General features: G+C 40.6%; 1 protein-coding gene across 1 annotated transcript in view; it reads left to right on the top strand.

Annotated features, from left to right (window-relative positions):
- The window catches only part of ALK (ALK receptor tyrosine kinase), a 586,654-nt gene that overhangs the window by 180,290 nt on the left and 385,062 nt on the right, over positions 1-21,302 (top strand). The gene's annotated exons all lie outside the window — the stretch shown is intronic.

The raw sequence follows: 21,302 nt of genomic DNA, 5'->3' as shown, positions 1-21,302 counted from the left end.
ACTTGTACAACCCAAACCAGAACTGATATGTTAATGGATAGATTCAAAAAAATCTCTTAACAAGCCGTGATACACATGTGAGGACTTTCCTTTTAAAAAGTGACAAGGCGAATATGTGATGAAACGTTAAGCAAACAGTCTATTGTGTGATAATGGCAACCACTGAACAAACAGCATAGACATTGAAATCTATCCTAAGATTTTGCTATAACCTCTTTGTTCAAAGGTCTTCAGGATCAACACCAGGCCATGGTGTAACAATGCTATTTCCATGCAAGTGTGTGTTCTGAATTCAGTTGCAGGGCTTTAATACAAATAGCATTCAAACTTCTTGTGACTTCTGACAAAAGCTCCTTAATTAAACTGCCAATTATTCCCCAGAGGATCCTAGAGGGCAGTCTTAGAACTTAGGATGGTGCCTCCTCCTGGCATGCAGGCAAGGTTCTTCTTCACATGACCTCATCTAGAGGGAGGAGCCATCCCATTCTCCAGACCAGCCCTTCCACTTTGAAGGTTGGGACTTAGCTGTGCTGCTTAAGAGCTCAGCTTTTCCTCTTCACATCTTTCCCCCTCTCGCTCTTAAATTTCTTTACCTCTCCATTCTCCTCCTCATGTCATCTTTGCTTCATCTTTTCCCCATCCCATCCCCAGAGGTGGTTCACACCTATTCAGACAGGAGAGATCAACAAGCTGGTCAGCAGACATTAAAATTACTACTTCCCTAGAAGGGCAATGAACTGTGAAAACTCTAGCAGTGGATTCTCCCATGGCTGTGTTTTCTTCCTCTGTGGTCTTCCCTTCAGAAGGAGAGAGGGATGCCTGTGAGAAGGGATGCCTGTGAGAAGCATGTGAAAGTGGTATTATGCAGAGATTTTGAAGCACAGACAGCTGCCTTTGGAGCTTTGGTGTTCACTTGGGCTGTTTTCAGTTTCGTAAACTTCAGATAGCTCCTTGGGGAAGTGGTGGGATTGTTGAGCCATGTGTCATTATGGGGATTAAGTGGTTATCCTTGCTCTTCTAGCTCTCCCCCCACCCCCAGCGCGCACCAGGAGAAGGCACTATCCCAAGTATCAGGGCTGCCCTCTAGGAACTCCTGGGAATAGAAATTCACACTAAGCATTTCTATTTATCTCTTTTCACTCGAGGGAACACCTTTTTCTTTACCAGCCTGTCTCTGGGGGAGGCCCTTCTTGTTGTTTCACCACCAGGGGAAGTACATGGTGTCATGACAAGAAAAGAAGTCTTTGGATTGGTAGTGCTTGGCCTCTGTAAAGCCTGCCCCTCAGAAGTGTGGCTGCCACCAATTTTACTTGGATTTCAGTGTCAGTTTAAGTCAAACATTTTGTGCAAGCATTTGGAAGAGGTTAGGTAATGTTACCACTGTGGTGTATCACCTACTGTGTTCAAAATTTGTTTTTGTTTTTTAAAAGAAATGTTGGTATTGACCTGTATTTTGTTGATATTTTTGTTGATATCCACCGTGGAATAAGTATCTACTCACATTACACGTAAGTTGAAATTTGATCATGAGGATGGTATTTGATGAAGATACTACATTTGTGAACTATCTCTAAGGTGTAAATAATTAGAGCACTGTGGTTTAAGATTGCTCTCACTAACATTTCATTAGCAGGTTATGACTTCAAATTGCTGTGATGACCCCAAAAGGGGAATGGCCCTAAAAGGGTTGCTTTAGGAGTGCTGCATGAAGGCTGTGGAGTCAGATAAGCAGGCTGGGAGTAACCATTAAAATTCCAGGTGAACGCTGACAGAGCCTCTTCAGGAGAACTGTAGTCTTGTGATTCACAGCTAGCTGTTTCCTTTTCTGTCTGTAGATGATGACTTGAAAAATTTGCTCTTTCAGCGAGCATTTTCCATTCAGTTTTAAATCATTTTGCTTACAGCTGTTTGGCACAGAAGTATTGTGTGTGGTCTGCTTCTATCTTAAATAATTAGGCATAGTAATTTCAACCCCTACTGTTTGTTTCCTGAAAATGTGATTCCAATTAGCTGCCTCCCATTTCAACTCCATTCATAGATGGTGAGTAGGAGGAGTAAATTTGTCCCACCATCTATTTCTGTTTGAAGATCCTGGTGGGAGACATTCCTAGAATAGGATAACACCTGCTACTGTCTCATCCTGACTCAAATGAGGCATGGATCCTGATTTGGCTCTGGATTCAGGCCTCAGCCAGATATGTATCTCTAGTGGCTTTAAATGAATTCAGTTAAATTGAGGAATGTGACTTCATGTGACTCTTGTACAAATCCATTCACTGAATTTTATTTAGAAGGAATGTTCTCCAGATTTATTGCCCCTTCTCCATGTATGCAGATCTCTGTGGGTAACCATTTGTAACTAACTTGCTATGCGGAAAGTGTGATAACTTTCTAATTAGTCAAATGTTTTGGACATTTCCTGAGCCATCATATCGTAACTGTATGATATAGATATTGTTGGTATGAGCAGCAGAAAAATATATATACTTCATCTAAACAGTGATTGTCTTTCTCTCTGAGATGTAAATTTATTTTGAGGGGTTGAAGCTGTCCAAATCTGATGAAGTTACAATAAATGTAAAAGAATTACATGCTCTGTTAGTTAGATTCTTCCTTTTTGTTTCTCACAGAGGTACTCAGACAAAAAGGTCACAGGACAAAATGTTCTGGGACCTAGCTAGGCAGTGAGAATATTAGCATTCAGAGACAATGAATTATTGGACTGTAAATGCTTGCTGACTTTAATTTATGGTCCTTTTGACAGAGAAGGATGAGGGAGACACTACAGGATAATAAAGCGATAATCCTGAACAAAATATTATATATTAACGTAACTAGAGAGAATAAATCAAGGCATTGGCTTGCAAGAAAATAAGCAACAAAGAAACATCAAACTTCCTAGAGTGAATATAATAAGAAATACCCAGATAGAAAGATAAAAGGGTACATAGAAGTTGGATAGTTCAAGTCAGATGAGTAACATTGATTGTATTCAGTGCAAAGAAAAGAAACAATGCTGAAGGCAGTAGCCCTTCAGCCGAAGATCACAGGGTGGTTATACACCTCTATGATGTGACCATTCTTGGAATGCTGAAAGAATCCTGGGTACTGTAGTTTGTTAAGCATACTTTGAATTGTAGCTCTGGGAGTGGGAAACTACAGTTCCCATGAATCTTTGGAAGAAGCCAGGCACTTTAATGGTGTGTTGGATGTGCTTTAAGTGACTTTGAAAGTGATTCTTTCCTATGCCACTGAGATGCCTTAGCAGCAAGACTGACCCAAGACATTTTGGCATCTCAGATGAACCACAAAATGTCCCTCCCCTGCCAGAGAAGAAAGGGTGAGTGACAGTCTGCATCAGGAACAAGCGGCAGGGAATAAGGATCTACAGTGAGAACAAGGGTGAGAGGAGATTGTTCTCCAAGAGGCTGAATTGTGGGGCAAGCTGCTGAGGAGGCAGCAGATCTGACCTCCAAGGAGCACACCATAACTGTTGCTGTCACTGTGGCAGCAGGGGACAATGCATTTCTTGGAGGCCATGGGTCTTGCTGCCCCATGGATTCTGCTGCCCGAGATGGTCGCCTCACCATGCCTCATGGATAGGCCAGCCTTGCTTAGCAGTAAAGACTGTTCAGGACTGAACATTTCTGCTTTGTCTTCATAGCACACAATCAGGACAGCTGCATCAGAAAAATGCAGAAGAGCTGAATTTTAAACTTTTCCTTGGCATTTGTCACATTGTTTGCTCTGGGAACCCCATCCAGTGATTTCTCCATGGTCTCATGGTCTCCTCAATGTTTCAGCACATCAGTATAGACCACCTAGAAAGAAATGTAACAATATAGCTTATATAAAGAAAATCTGAAAGGCTACTAGCTTCTCCAATAAGAACATAACAGAGGTGTTAACACATGGCAAATGTACCTGACTTTTTGAAGTAAAGTACTGAGGAACTTCCTTTATAGCTTAAAGAAAATATTCACTCTTAAACTAGCTAATTCAGGGGCATTAGCCTCATTAGTGACACAGTGGAAGCTTTGTTAGTACAGCCTTTATGCTCTAATGAGCTTTCTCCAAAAAGGCAGTACCCGTAGATTAACATGTTTAATTTTGCATATGCCTGCTAATTTTGCAATAGGTTTATGTTTATTTAAAATACAGAACTGGGATATGTGTGGGTTAGTCTGCTAATCTTCTTGAGAGGGGTGTGTGTGTGTTACTTAATTACCTAGACTTTTTGTGAACTGAATGGCTTCTTATACAGAATGAAATGAAAACATTTAGTATGTCTAGTATGTCATAAGTATGTATAAATAATTACTTATGTGCCCTTCAGTATGAATCAGTTATTACTGTCTCTTAAATAAGTGAGTGGCTACCATAGATTTATAGGGAAGAGAACAATGCAAAGAGATAGAAACAACAACAACAACAACAACAACAACAACAACAACAACACTCCCCTCTTCTCTTGATGCTTTGATCACCCATGTCCTGGACAGGGCAATGTGTTGCATGAACTTTAGCAGCATCACAAATTGCACACCCTATACTTTCTGCCATAAATGTAAATAACTCAGACATTTGGACCACTGCTTTCAAAGGAGGAAGGAGGTTTTTCCTCAATTCAACAGTGTCCCTTATCTTTAACCCATATCTCTCTCCTATATAACTTCATGGGAAAACATGGAATCTTTTGGAGATTGTAAAGGTATTTCAAGTGAGGATATATTTCAAGTTAAAACCTGCTCCTATCCCAGGCACTAATAGTAGTGGTTTAGTATATGTATAATATTATGCTTTGCAGCTTAGTAAAATGCCCTTGTCTACATAAATTCACAAAACCTGTGATATATATATAAGTAACCAGATGCATCCTATAACCTGTTTCTCTATTTTCTTTGGTTTCAACCAATGCTAGGACAATGATATTCAGGTTCTCAATCTACTGGCAGGCCAGTAGGGCAAGTAGCAGGTTCTAGAACAAGTTTCTGGACACAGTAGGGGGCTTGTCCAACTAGGTAGGTAGAATTTGGGATCAGATATAATGAGATGGTGGGAAAAGGCATTTCATCAGCAAAGTCCAGTCAACTATAGCTAGCCCTGAAATTCCACCTTTTCATGATGCACATGTTGGGCCATTCCTGGATATACTGGCACCCTGAGCCTTTCTTTGGATGTTGTACTAGCAGCACAAAGACCTCATGCTCTGCCTTCTAATACTTGCTACCACTTTGGCTTATCAGTGGCATTTCTAGGGCATGATCATAATTTATACAACACACCTTCATATATGCACTGAGTATGGGGGAAAGCGTTTCAGTGAAACACTTCAAACCTGGAAAATAAAGCCATGGTAATTGGTTGCAAGACAAGTACTTGAAGATGCAGGCTTGGATTCTAAGTTTTACTCCGTAAGCAGAACAGAATTCTCAGTCATGAAACAAAAGTTTTCTTGTCTTGCCTTCCCACTTAAAATCTGTTCCTGGGAGTTGGAGGACACTTGGGAATGGAGGGGGAACTGGCACGGGTCAACACTACCGTTACATGAAGAATGGAGCAACTTAGAATCCAAGCCATAGAAGCCATAGCATAGATATTAAAGATGGACTGCAAACCCTAAAGCATGTTAGGGTACAATTAGCAACATTTTTTAAAATGGACAATGACTGATGTCAGAACTTTAGTAATGGTTGTTTTTTTTTAAACCAGTCTGTGCATCTAGGTTAGAAAACCAAGCTGCCAAATCTGCCCCTTCCATGTCTCTTGATGTATTTTCCATACCAGCATCCCAATTCCAATCCAAACCTCCAATCTGCCACACAGTGTGTGTGTGTGTGTGTGTGTGTGTGTGTGTGTGGCTATAGTGTAAGTGTCTCTTCTTGGCTGAGCTTGACCAAGCTCTGCTGGCATGGGCATCCATTAGTTCAGAGGTCATCACTACACTGCATTGGTGGGTTGAAACTGCAACCTGTGGTATTTCTGCCACCAGTAGTCAGCAAAGCAAGCAAGCAAACAAGCAAGCAAACAAAACCATTAAACAGGTCATATGAGAGGGCAGAGAAGGTGTAGAGCTGGGCCAGTTAAAGATCAAAAAGTGGTCCAGGTACAGACAATGAACCTGATCCAGGACTCTCTGCTGCAGCAGCCTGAACCTGGCATTGAAAAAATGAGATGAAACACACACACACACACACACACTTGCCCTGTTCGTTGTGGGCTTCAGATGAGGCGGGAGCTCTATCCAGCTCCACTGCTGTCAGGCAAGAGTTAGGATTGCTCCTTAGTCCATTATGGGTTGAGAAGGAAAGGGGTAGCAGTGAGGACATAGGAGTAAACAAAAGGATGTTATCTATTAAGGTTCTCTCCATAAAATAGTTCCTCTTCCTGGCTTTGTTCCAGCAAGGGACCTTGTCCCTGTGCTTGCCACATATGTTAGGTTCCATAGCTGTTCTGACTTTTGAAATGTGTGCCAAGTCACCTGTGATGTTAGCAAAACGCTTTATGCCATAGGGAAAGAGGTTGGGTTTTTTAAAGTCATTAATATGATACGTGGACCACAGATGTACTCTGTGAATATTCTTACATACCACGTTTCATTACCAGGTAAGTGCTACTTCTAAAATGCCCCTGTGTTACATATATTGATGCTGCATAATGCTTAGAAGTTGTATAGTAAGCTACATTGTAAATGCATCTTGAAAGTATTGAATCGCCATGGAACTCCTGCTGTAGTTAAACAATCCTCAGGGGAAGGGGTGATGAACTAATGGCTGACATCATCAGCTGGGCAGCTTTCTAATTTAAGAAGATAAGAGAGATGCCATCCCAGTATTCAATTCTGAGAGTTTATTTCAATTTGAAGGCAGATAATTATTACATTTGCTTTAATTCAGTTAAAGTGATCAGCAAGGAGTGCTCTCCCCTCCACAATGAAATGACAAGAAACTGTGTCTAGCTGTTTGCCTATGTCTTCTTCGATATCTTTCTATTATGTGTATGGCGTGCTACATCACTGAGTCATTTCCATAGGATCTTAAGAATATAATTATCATAAAAATTATGATTTAGAAACAGTGCTGGCTGGTCTTATTTTACAAAGCACTAGCTAATTGGAGTTTATGTAGGCAGAGGGCCAAACAGTTTTTATTCATCTGACTCTGATGAATCAGACTACTCCATTGAGATATTCGTTTCACTTACTGGAATTAACAAGCAATGAATGATAATGAAAATAATAGAACACTGTGTCGGCATGATTGAACCTGGTTGTCAAAGCTTGGCTGGATTAGAGCATTGTAGCCCTGTTGTGATCATTGGGTTTAAGTGTACTCTATTGTATTTCTTACCTGCTGTTTACTACATGGTCCCAGGATAGGTTACAGCAATAAAATATACAGTGGTACCTCGGGTTAAGAACTTAATTCATTCTGGAGGTCCGTTCTTAACCTGAAACTGTTCTTAACCTGAGGTACCACTTTAGCTAATGGGGCCTCCTGCTGCCGCCACGCTGCCAGAGCACGATTTCTGTTATCATCCTGAAGCAAAGTTCTTAACCAGAGGTACTACTTCTGGGTTAGCAGAGTATGTAACCTGAAGCGTCTGTAACCTGAAGTGTCTGTAACTCGAGGTACCACTGTACAGTTCTAGAACCCCAAAACAGTTACACTCATAAAACAATAATTCCACATACAAAACAGACTGGGATAAAGATTGCAACTTTAAATGCTTGTTGAAAGAGAAATGTGCCAAAGAAACACACAAAGATAGGACCTGTCTAATTTGGAACAGGAGGGAATTCCAAAGGGTAGTTGCTAAAGACCCAATTCCTATATTGTATAGAATGGCCCTCTGGATAAGATGTTATCTGCAGTGATTGATTGGCTATGTAAGGAGGGAAACTTTTTAAAGTATTCTGGTCTCAAGCTGTCTAGGGCTTTGTGCACCAGTACCAGTGCATTGAATTTAGCTTGGTATCCAATTGCCAATGTGCCATTTCAGCACCAAGACCTGGGGGCAGTTTGCTGAAGGAGGCACTTGGAGGTGATGGGCAAATCTCTCATTTTTTTGTTTTTCTCGGTTTCCCACTCTTCAGTTTTCCACTTTTCCTCATCAGTTTACAAATAATATTTTTAAAAACCCAGCCAAATTCCATGAAACTTCAGCAGCATTTTAGTGCAAATCTGTCATGGACTGGTTGGATGCAGAAGAATGGTGGGAGGAACCAGCTGGGGAACCTCCAAGGGAAGAAGGCTCAGAGCCTGGTGATTGGTGGTAGGATGGCTATGAATGGTCAGAGGGAGAAGACTGGGAAGAGGACATGTCAAAAAGTGAACAGTGGGGAGAGTTTGTGGCAGAGAGAAGTCTGGAATCAGAGACAGAAGCTGAAGCAGGAGAGGAGAGAGGCCAAGAGGCAGAGATGAGTCAGGCTGGTGAAGAGTCATGGGTGTCTACCCCTTCTGCTGCAAAAAGCTCCCCTCCCCTCTGGTCTCCCAGAACCAGGAGAGGCATGAAGTAGGAGGAGCAAAGGCAAACATGCAGGTGCAGTCTCTGATTGCTTGGAACACATCCTGGACAGGAGGAGACATAGCCAGCTGTAGGGAAGTGGGGACCTTTAGTTTTGGCAACTGCTTCGTGTGGGCAAGATTTGAGTCACTATGCTCATTTGGCCTGACAGATCCTGTGCATATCCGTTTGCTCGGTGTGCTTTACTACTGGCTCGCTTCTGTCAAAATCTCTCATATACACAACTTGCTATGCAATTTTGCCTAATATACACTCCTTCTCCTTCTCCTTCTCCTCCTCCTCCTCCTTCTTTTCAAATCAGTGTTCCGCATATGCCTCTTATATGCTGCTTTCACTAACAGATGCATTCTTATGCACACTTTAACCTAGTATATACATTTTTGTACACATGGCTTGGTTGCAGAATTGCACTGCAAAATTCAGAGAAGTGCAATTTTGAAGGATGGCTATGTTTTGCTTCGCATATTGTTTTGGAAAGTGTAAATTAGGTGGGTGCACCTATAAAAGCAAACTGAAATGAATTTCTCCCTTATCCCTGGTTGAGATGGACTTAGAGCCATCTGACTCTTGTAAATAGATTGTGATTTGTGATACCTTGGTGCTAAGCTAGCTAGCTAAAAAAGAAAAACAAACATATAATATAATATTTTTTTGTGGAAAACTGCAAACTTCGGCAGTTGCTCCAGAAAGCTGATACCTGTCCTGCCTCAAACATCATTAATGGCAAGTAGTCAAGTGAGAGGCCTTCATGTAATGTATGTGTATAAGTGATTTGATTTGATTTATTATATTTCTATACTGCTTTTCATTCAGATGAATCCCAAACAAGTGGTTTAACAGCTCAGGAAACTGGTTTTTCAGTTTATTCTGATGGGCTCAGCAAACACAATGAGTTGCCAGATGTTTCTGTTTAAAAGCTGCGGCTTCTTTAAAAATTAATGACTTTCCTTTTTAGCTCGTATAATAAAGTAAATGTCTGTTAAACAAGGCCAGAGGTCCTATTTAAAAACAGCTTAGTAAATGAACATGATAAATGATCCCATTTATAAACAAATGCCAAGATCTGACAGAACAGTCTTCCTCTAGTGAGGTTGTTGTTTTTTCTTTCCGAAATCAACCTTTTTAATCGCCCAGAATAAGGGAGTTGTAGCCCCAGAAGGACTCCTCCTACACCTGCTGTTTAAAGAACCAGTTCCTGCATCTGCTTTCAGGCAGCTTCTGCAATTTGTCTGCTTTTGGTGTCTCAAAAAGGGGGGGTGCAGTGCTCATGCACACCATGGAGGCAATGTGAACATTCCCCACCTGGATAGCCACTTAGCTACTGTACTTTTAAGTGTAGTGTGTTGGTTTCTGTTTTCACATACATTGCCAATGTAGTCCCTTCCAATCAGATAATAACTCTAGCATGGGGTGAAGGGTTAAAGCTTCCTGAGTTTAAATTTACAAAATTTGGTGCAAGAAGAAAGCTAGCACATCAGGGAGAGGGCCTCTTGACCAGCCATCTCTCTTCTTTCTATATAAAAAAGATGGTTTTTCAATGTAGGGGAACATTTCAGAAATGTGTTTCTTACCTGCAGTCTGGGACTGTGTTGTTATTATCTTATTAATGCATTTATATAGTGTCATCAAGTATGTGCGGCATATTATAGTGTTGCCACGATAAGGTAAAAGGTCTCTGCCCTGGGGAGTCTATAATCTAAACATTTCACAATAGAAAAATACCCACAGGAGGCAGTGATGGCCACCAACTTGGAAGGCTGTAAAAGAGGACTGGACAAATTCATGGAGGATAAGGCTAGCGATTTGCTATTGACCATGATGACTACACTCTGTTTCCATGGCCAGAGGCAGTAATGTTTCTGAATACCAGTTGCTGCAAACCACAGGGGGAAGAGTGCTCTTGTGCCTGAAGGTTGCTTACAGGCATCTGTCTGGATTCTGTGGAAAATGCATGCTGGACTGGGTGGGCCATTGGCCTGATCCAGCAGGCCTTTCTTATTTGCTTAATATGCATCCAACTTAAATGCAGTAGCAAAAACAAAACAAAAAAACTGAGGGATTTGAAGAAAGAAAGGCACAATCACAAACACATTTTGAGAGTGTGTTCCAGCATATAGGGCAGCAACTATGGAGTCATGTAAGGGTGCAGGACTGTGGAGTTAATATTCTCCATTCTGTCGCTTCAGGAGAGCATAAGCTGATACCCACCTCAATTTTCTGCCATGTAGCACCAGCTTCAGTTTCAGCTAAGTGAGGCAGATAGATGTGATTCTTTTTTCTGTACAGTGGTCCATTTAAGAGATGGATCTGGCTTTTTGCAAACTGTTTTGAGATCTGTACTTGAGAAGCACTAGACTCAAGGCTGGAATGAAAACCCCACTTTTCTGTATTAGATTATGGTGGACAGTTTAAGCAGCTGTCCCATTTTTGCCTTTCCTTAAACCAAGCTGGTAGCAGCAAATGTTGTGGAAGGATGGGTCTTGCAGTCCCAACACATGCATGTGGGTCTACACACATCCTTCTCTTTGAAAATGAGTTTTTTCACAGATCTTTCAAGTGATTAGGACACGACACTTAATTATGCAGTGTTTCCCACTTAAATTACTGGCCAACATGCTACATTGCATGGTGCTGTTGTACATATCTATTCTGCGCACTTAGGCTTAATTGCAAAACAAGTCATTATGTTCCCCTCTCTGCAGATCAATGTTAACTGTTGGAAAGCATATTACTTTATGTGGAACACTTAATTTGGTATGCCAGAATTATTTTTTAATAATAATAATAAAATAACAAAATCCCTAGTGTTCTCTAGCCATGGAGTAAGTAGGGTCAGGTCTCTTTTGTTCCTCCTCATTACCTTCAGTAACCAATGTGTTTGGTAGATGGAGGCCACTGTGCATTGCTGCACTGTGTCAGGAGAAATAACTGTACTTCCCATAGCCACTGTGGTTCAGCCTGCCCCTCCTGGGTAGGGAGGGCTACCAGTTGGCGTTGCCTCTGGATAAAGGTGGTTGAGTGAGTAAGGCTGGACATGACAGTGCTTGTTGTTCAGTGCTAATAGAATGTCCTCCAGGTACTCATCTTATTGTCATCTCAGTATGTGGTTAAAGAAGATGCAGTGCCCCTCCCGCCCCCACTAAATACTCAGTTAATTGAAAAACAAATGCACATTATAGTGAGAAAGACCTGATGAGGAGGTTGACTGGCAAAAATTAATTAACTTGCTGTGTAATTGATAATAAGCCATTTTTATCACCCTAGCCAAACAGTTTCTCATGACGGTGCTGAGTTATTGAGCACTTCTCTGTAGCTAAAATAACCTTATTAGTCACAGTACACACCGTGGTAAGTGTAGAAGACAACAAATCACTACTCTTCCTTTCTCTGGCTCAAACGACCTTACTACTTATTCCTCTTCCTCTTTCACGTTTAAAAATATGCTCTATTTTTCTTTTTCCCCTCGCAGTGACTTATTCTCCACTAACCTTCTCATCCATCTAGAAATGGGGAAAACTCAACAGTTTGTAATAAGTAAAGTCTTTGTGAGCCTTCAGAAAGAAACATTGGGGAAACATTGGCTCTGGCTTTTTCTGAGAAATCTCCACAGGTTGGAAAGGCCCAGCTCAGTTTAACCCCCTCTGCCATCACCAAAGCTGTCACTTTTGTTCTTTACCCACATCCTCCTTCCACAGATTTACAAATTGTAGGAAGTGGAGGGGAAATGAGCCTCCACTGTGTTCCATGGGCCTTACTCTCTAATAAATGTGTATAAGGTTGCAAATCTTGTGGGCAGGGGCATCACATTGCAAATGCCTTATTGAACAAAGAGCCCAGGCACCTTGCAGTCCTATAAACTGCCCACTGACCTTATGAAAGGCTGACTCCAAAACCTCTGAGAAAGAAGGCAGTTCCAGGACCCTGCTTGTCTAGTCTGGAAAATGATTTATGCCTATTATTATAATAATTGCTATAATTATTAATTATGTAATCACTACTATTAAAAGTATTATAGTCTGTATGAATATTAAACAGGAAGTTAAGAGGCCACATTATACCACCGTGAACTTTTGCAGTGAATTAAAATAGCTTTTTGTGGAGGTTCTCTTGTTTTTCTTGGGAATGAGACTGAATTATTTTTTAAAGGGTTATTGTTTTAAATGCCAGCTCTGTAGATTTTGGAAATGTGTCTAATAGGGAAAGGAAGGGATAAGCTATCAAAGGATCCCTTCTTCCCACAACAATGCTCGACCTTAAAGCATGTAAATCGTGCAAAAGGAATCTTTTTGACTGTATTCACTTTGGGGCAGCCTTTTGGGGTCACATATCAGAGGTTTACTAGACCAGAGGCAAAATTGGGTAGAGCAATAAATTACAATTTTACCTTTTTAGAGCTGACTAGTGTCAACACATGCTTACACACCCCTCTCTGTCTTCCATCCAAGAAGCATGATCAGAATCCAAGGACACCCTCCAGGTAGGAAGGGATGGATAATGTAGAGCAAATGAGGCATGTAGCCTGAGGAGACAAGACATGACCTGGAGAGATTCCCAAAGGCCATATATAGAGGCCCGAAGGGCTGCATTTGCACTGGGCCTGAGGTTCCCAGCCCTGGGGGAAATTGTGATTAAAACTGGATTTCTTCCTATGCCACTATTGTTTTCATATACCTGTATTCCACTGTTACTGTAAAACTCAGGAAGTGTCAGATGCAACAGCTTGTCCAGTTTTGTGAAATCAGTTTCAGTTATAGAGTCCTGAAAAAATGGACAAGATGTTTCCTTCTGCCTACAACCTGCTCTTTCAACCCTTGTCCTGATTTCAACTAGCCAGGGCAGGGAGAGCTTGACCAGGTGGGTCCAGGTTGATGCATCTTTGTGTAAGGGAATGGTGCCTGCTGCATCCACTCCTTTAAATAGCGGAGTGGTGGCGTGTCCTCATCCAGAAGAGTCTTCCCTGGACCCAAGGTATTAGACATTTACACCTGGTCACTTAAATTCCCTTTCTGGGCAAGGTGCTCAAAAACATAGTAGCAGTTCAGCTGTGACTCTGTTGAAAGAAACTGAGTATCTGCACCCATTTCAGTCTTGGTCCTCGGTCGTCCCAATGGACTCTTATTTGGGAGAAGGGCTGGGGCTTTCTGATCCTGTTGCTTTTACATGAACTTACAGAAGCTTTTGATACCATTGACTGCAGTATCCTCCTGGATTGGCTTAGTTGGTGAATTGGGTGCTGGAACTACTGTTTTAGGGTGCTAGCAATGGAGGACTATGTCTTTGCCCCTTGGCAACACTGATGCAGAGTGCATTAGGGCACTACTGCCCACCCATGTTTTTGAACATCAGAGATTTTTTTGTGTGTGAAATTCTCATGGGTGGGGTGCAGGGTTTGTGCTGTGCTTATTTTAAATTTGAGGTGGCCAAAGGATATTTGTGTCTTTCATTCTACAAATCATCTAATCAATGGCATGTGCCCTACAGCCTTCTCAGGTAGCCACATTCCACTTAAATCCCAGTGGAAGATGACATGAGAGAACTCTCATCTGAATTTTTATTAAAAATAATAATGGATTTTACACTTTTTAGGTAGTACATATATACAAAGCAACCATTTTTATTATTAAATAATGAAAGCTACATAAAAAACAAACATTTAAAAATAACAGAAAGCAGAGGAATACAATTTTTTGCTTAGAGGTTGAAACAGTGATGTCTAGTAATGGTCTTTCTTAAAGTTCCATATTAATTATTCTTTTTCTTCCCTATCTTGAGTTTTCCCAGCTGGGAAGGCTCCAGAGCACCAGAGAAATGTTTGTTGGAAAGAAGAACATACACACCACCATCCTCCACCTCACAACAAATTAAGCACAAACTCAACAACCACGGAAATGCTAAATAAATTCTCAGTTGCCCTGAGAATGAAGCAGAAAACTACAAGCCTCTTTCACAGAGTCAGCTTTTGAAAAACTGGAGACCATTCATTGAAATCCATTGATTTAAATAAATTTACTGTATGACTTAGTTTGATACCACCTGAGATCTTTAACTTGGAGCTTCTTTGGAGCAATTTTACAACCTACTTAGCAAGTTTAGTCCCTTCCTTAGTTGTTCTCATAGCTAATATTTACCTAAATACCTTACAGAGGTTCAAACTTATTGCTTTTTGTTCTGGTAGGCTGGCTGAACAATTAATATCCTCCTCGCTCCTTCCTCCTTTGAAAATCCTTATATTTTAAATTCTCCCTTGGGGGGAAAGGCAGGGTATAAATTTAATAAATACAAGTGAATTAATAAATCATCACTACATCAATTTTTATCTTCATTTCAGTAACAATTAAGTGCAATTAACTTGCTCTAGACTGAAGTCCTCAGGTTTGCCCATACTTGGCCTTTTGTTCTTTCTGTTTCCTAATATGAAAATATACCAAGCAATTGCAAAATATAATTTGATCATTTTTGCTTACATTCCATTCTTAAACATCCTTACTTGCAAATAAACTTCACTAATTGTCAACAGAAGATATCCAAATATGCTGAGGATCTTCTTGTGTTTATTTGGTTTCGCAGAGTGAGCCAAACACAAAACAAAACCCACCGTTAGTCAATATACCTAATGAACCCGTCACCAGACTGATAAGAAGGACCTGCTCAGTTTAAGGATAGACACTGCTCACAATTCCATTGCTGGCTTCAGAGGAGAATTGCTCTGTTGTTGTAAGCAAAGTAATTTGAGTTTCTCCAGATGGAAGCTGCTATAAGTGCAAAGTATTATTATGCTATGCACAAGTGATATTGGATTATTCTTTTTCTTGCCAATAAACGGGTAGTGAGCAGAGGTTCATATTCATGCCGTCAAGTACATTTCTAATAACATTAAATCTTTATCTTCATGAAACTAAATGAGATTTCTCCAAACATGGCTACCTATCTGTATGCAGCACGCACTGTGCAGAAGACCACTATGCTATTTTTAAAATAGTGAGCAATTGCCACAAGGAGCCTAACAGACTCCACATTCTCCATAATTACACCCAATTTTCCAATTGAATTAGCTCTTGATTTAATTCCTTTGCTTGCATCTGGAAAGCCTCAGCATCATGCAGCTGTTGCGGCTTAGAGAGCTAATTGTTGCTGAACAGATTAAGAGTAACCCAGTTACAATGCACTTCAGAAAGTTATTGAAACCCGGCTCAGTTCTGGAGGACTCAACTTTCACGTCTCATTTCCAGATCTCTAGCTACTGAGTGGGAAAGAGTCAGCAAGCTGGGTCTGTATGGCACCTGTCTCACTGCAGACCCCTCTAATTCACAGTAAATACATTGACAAGAATTTAAATTGAGAGAAAGATAGGCATGTCGCAATACAAAGGCTAATGCAGAAATGTCAGAGTCAGTTAGGCTTGATGATGTGGAAACTGTTGACAGGCAAGGTTAGTTGTACAATAATTATAAATGCTTGCTGTGGCAAAGAGAAGAGTAGAAAAGCTTTGTCAGTGTCAAGTACTCCCCTGTCATCCTCAGGCGACAGATGAATGCTCAGATACCTGATTTGGGCTGTCATGTGAACTTTGGAGGGAGTGCTGAATATTATTTATGGTGCCAATATTGAGTACATTAAGCTTAATGTATTATAAGAGGGCCTTTAAGACCCATATGAGACTGGTATGCTTTATGTGCTCAGCTCTGCAAACAAACCTTCTCTGGTGCTGGTGCGCAAAAGAGAAAACACTCTTGCTCTTCCTTTCCAGACTCTTCCCATCTCTCTAGCAGTTAGAATAATAGAACTGTAGAGTTGGAAGGTGCCCCGAGGGTCATCTAGTCCAGCCTCTAGGAAATTACTGAATGGGGTCAGTATCCCAGGCAGTGCCTACCCCCAGGTTCGTCCACCCAGCTTCCCAGCCAGTACACTGGTTGAACATGACATACATGTTGATGAACCTCCAGAAAGAGTCCTTGAAACAACACCCTAGGCCCAGAGTGGCTGGGACAACCCAGTCAGATGGACAAGGAATAAGGAATTAGTATTAGTATATTACCTGATGGTAACTAAGTGTAACAAAAATAATCATACATTCTTCGCATTTGCTCCTGTTTCCATTTCCCTTACTTCTTCTGTTGTTTATCTGATTTTAGAATGTAAACCTCTTGGGATTTTGGAAATCCTGTTCTCTGTTATAATAAGATACAACCAGAATGGCACACAGTATTCTAAATGCGCCATGGCATTATGATAGGGGTGCTTTTATTTTCAACTCTTTTCAGTTAAACACATAGGAGCATATATATTATGCTGAATATAGGCAAAAACTGCTCACCATTCTTCATTATGGTTATGATTAACATAGAGGCCCTAGATAGCCTGGTGTATAGGATAGCAGACAGAGAATGAAAAGTAGGTCTAGCTGCAGTTTTCGCAGAAGAATGTTGTTGGATGCAGGAAGGTTTTGGATTAAGGAATAGTTTCACCTCCAGAGGAAGGCTGAATTGAGATTTAATCATGGAGTGTTGCGTGAAAAAGGATCTATAGGTGAGTAGGGTAAATATTTTATATACAGTTTTGTGTTTTTTATAGTATTTCATCTCCTTAGTTTTCCTCACATATTAGGTTATGAACTATTTGAGGAGTGGGAGTCATCCATCTAACTAGCTACTGATGTTTTGTGAATGGTTACCTACCATGAATTATTGAGCTAAGGTGAGCTGTAAATCGAAATGTAGAAAGAGGGAGAAAACCCCCACAATATATCCTCCTCTTTCTATACTGGAATTTGCATCAATATTTTCAGAATTCAATAAGCATAGTCTGTTTTCTTTAAAAGGTGGAAGTTTGACTCCTTCCCCAGTAAATAGTGGACATTCAAATAGCTAAATTTATGTAATGTTAGAATTGAATATCACTGTTTATTATACCTTGCAAATATTTTTCATAAATTTGACAGGGTTTAAATTTATGAACCAGCACAATCCTGGATGAGATTTACTTTCTTTACCTCAGCTTGTGGTATTTGCAGTCTTTGTATTACCATACGGTTTACCTTTTTGTTTTCAAAAAGTACAGAAATTTCAGTTCTGCTAAACTGTACCTTGTGAAGGATGCAAGGAGTTGACTATTTATTAGGTTACTGTTAAATTTTTAAAAAATGGAGCTACAACTCCCCCCCTAAACCCCCCCTATACAAATACATGATTGGGATAAGAAATAATATAGCGCAGCCTACTAGGCAATCTTGCTCCACATCCTCCTGTGATGTCATTTGGACTTGCCGGAAGCTCGTGATACACCAAGCCGAAAGCAGCCAAACAACCATGTACTGCCGCTTGCCAGGTAATAGACAAATCCTTATTTCCTCTGCTCTGTTGAATGGTTCATTCTACCTGCTGAAATAATATACAGGCGTCACCCCAGTTACATGCGATCAACTCGCACTCAACCACTGGGAAGTAAATAGGATCATATCAGGAAATGGTGGGAGAGTACTGGAGAGTCCTCGTGGCTTGCAAGGAGACCCTCCCCAGAACCTGAAGAGGATGTCAGTGAGGATGGAGGAAGCCTTGAAGAGATCTGAGGTGCAGCAGGGCTTTGTTTAGGCGAGCTCAGCCTCCCCACCTAGCAGCTGACGTGCAGGGTAGCGAAGTAGCAGCAGTTGCTTTCCTGTGTGTCCTCCAGCTGGCCCCAAAGCTTCAACTCTAGATATTTTGGTCTGGATTGGAGAGAGAGCGGGATTTCACTTATGTACACAGAGGCCCGGAACGTAGCCCCTGCATAAGTGCAGGACATGCCTGTATAATCATTGCAGGTCTGGCAATTGGCATTGGTGACGAATTTGTTCCTCGTAAGTTATTGAGATTGAGTGGTATTCAACAAGGGAACCATTAGAACAGATTTAAAGGCGTGCTGAAGAAGGAGAGGAGGGAGACATTCCATTACACTTGCAATGGAAGACAAGTGATGGAACGTTCACTTAGCCCTATGTTGGATTCCACCCACTGCTTTTACATAGGATGTATAAGAGGCAAGGTTTAGTCTAGATTTATCTTTTGTTGATGTAAATGCAGGGACTTTAATTCTGTTATAAAGGCCTGGCAAGTCCATTTTATAAAACGGCTTTAATCAATAGTCAAATTTATCTGTGACCTAGAAAAGCAGTACATTTCTTTCATGGAGCAGAAAATATGCAACTTCATCCAGTACATCAGGGGTGGGGAACCTGTGGGGCCTCCAGATGTTAACCCCTAACTCTTGTCCTGATTAATGGTCAGGGATGGTGGAAGTTTTAGTATAGTAACATCTGGAGCGTCATGGGTTCCCCAGTTGGGCTGTATATAGAAGTAAATTCCACTGAATTCAATGGAATTCACACAGATGGATATAGGATTGTAGTCTTAAACTTTTGGAGCAATGTGAAAAGTGTATAAAACAGTAAACTTACCAAAATAAGTGACCTTTCACATGTGTATTATGAGCTCACTGTCATGATGTGATTTGGCAAGGACCACTAATCCCCAATAAACACATGCTATATAAATGAGTATTTTTAATAAATACAATTTAAATTTAGAGGTATAGAACTGAAGCAATTTGCCAAAGTCATACAAATAATAGGCAATGCTGCTAAATGAATGCAGGCTACTTGAGTTGTCTTGTAACTCAGTTGCTCTTACAGAATGGGCACTATTGTTGCAAAGGTGATTTAAAAAAAAATAGTTTGCAAAAAGTGTACATCAAATGCAACAACTGATCCCAGCTTTTGATAATTTGTAATGTCAGCCATGGATCTTTTATAACTGCCTCCTATATCATGGCCTCTCTCCAGTGCAGGGCATAATTACTACAGCTATTAATCCTCCCAGGATCCAAGGAAAGACAGAGGCAAATAAAGTCATTACTTGCTGCTTGTGTTTCTAGGGTATCAGTCACAATAACATGTACAAAGATGTCTAGAAAGAGCAGCTTGTGCAGAGATACAAATGCCCTTTGTGAACACTTTCATTTTATTACTTGCAATTTCATTTTTTTATGGTGTAAGTTGCATATGCTTAATGCCCTTTCCAAAAGTAAGTTTCTGTGAGAGGAATTGTTATAATTTTCATCGTACAAAGTGCTTTCTTATTATTGCTCATCTCTACAACAATCAGGGCAGATGTGGGGTTTTTTTTGGGGGGGGGGGGTCAGTTGGCAATCCTGCCCAGAACCAAGAATGTTTACGAATGGCAACCATTGTTAGTGGTTGACTCTAGAAGAAGCAGATTTCAGACTCGCACTGTGTCTAGATTGCTTTCCCTTTATGTTGAAGAATTCAGCAAGAGCCACTGCAGATAGAGACTGGCCTTCTCTGCATAGCCCTATGTCTGTATAGTCCCTTCCTGAATTCTATCTATAGGTTGCTCAATATTACAGAGACAGCATCCAAATACTGGGTGCTTTTATAGGTATCAAGTGCTCTTAACATTTGGAATAGAATAGAAAGAAAACTAAATAAATAAATATAAAAACACACGTACAAATGGAAAATCAAAAGAGCATGAATTACTGTATTGATTCAAACACACACAATTTAGTCTGGATGCCTTCTTTATGGTTCTTTCCAACCCTGTGGTTTTAAATCTGTAAGTAGATAAAGGCTGCTAAAGTAGTCAAACCAGTCTATTGGTTTAGTTAAAGGCCGTAGCCAAGTCTCTTAAGCATCTCTTTGCATGACTAAAAGAGTACAGGTGCCTGGGTACCATGGAAACTACCTGCTGGAGTTGCTTCCTAAAGGTAGGCTATAAGGGGCAAGCCTTCCACCCGGGATGAGGTCTGTAATGGACTGGGCTGGGAAGAGTCACAGCTTGCTCTCTGTGCTTAATCAAATGCTAATGGGGGAGCAGGATATTCTGGAGACTTTATGTTATGAGCCCTTCCATCTTACGCCCAGCCTGTATATATGCATAAATGAATGCATATATCACAAAGACTCCAGTGACCTTCATTCTAAAGAAAGCAAACCTGAGGTATGTGCTAGCTGAAATCTCTCACTGCTTGGAGATTGAGGGTGGGGTGTTACAGTATCTTTCAAATCCCCTTATGGTGATTTATGTCTTTTGAACAGTTTCATGGACTCATTGTAGAGCACTTCCCCTGGAAATGTATGTTGCTTTTACTAGCTTCAAAATGAAGGGCCATCTTATGTTATCCTAGTGCTGTACCAAAGTGTAACCAGTGTACTAAAATGGACTCCAGTGATATTGTTTTTATGTCCCCTCTCTAAACAACGTTGTAGTATGTAATGTGCAGTTTGCTTTTGGTAATACCGCAGCTTTAAAAAAAATGTTGTGTTCTAACTGCCTGACCAGTTGCATGGAATGGAGACATATTGATAGAGACAGAGATATCTCTATCAGTCTTATAGGAGCTGTAAATAGTTCTATGATTAGAAAAACCCTTGATGGTTTGATTTGATTTATTAATGAGTTTAATTGTGGGGGTTTTGATGATCAAATTATTAAACACAAAAAATGCATATTGTACCTCAAGTGAACAGTGTTGCTGACCCAATAAATTTTCTGCCTGAGGCACAACTCCAAGTACCAGTCACCTTCTGTTCTAGGACCAATGTTTTTAAAATCTTTCTCCACAATTCAGATGTCAATTTCTACTGATGATTCAGCAATCAATCAATTATCTATCCCTCTAAATTCCACCTTCTAAAGTAGTCTGATTCATTTTGCTGAGTTAAAGGCTCAGTCCTGCATGTAAAACAAACTGCAAATCTACAAATGTGTAATCTAACTTGCTTT

Source organism: Podarcis pityusensis (genome assembly GCF_964106645.2).
Source record: "Podarcis pityusensis genome assembly, chromosome: 3".
NCBI lineage: Eukaryota > Metazoa > Chordata > Lepidosauria > Squamata > Lacertidae > Podarcis > Podarcis pityusensis.
Note: the sequence above shows the minus strand (reverse complement) of the source record. Positions and strands in the feature narration are given on the sequence as shown.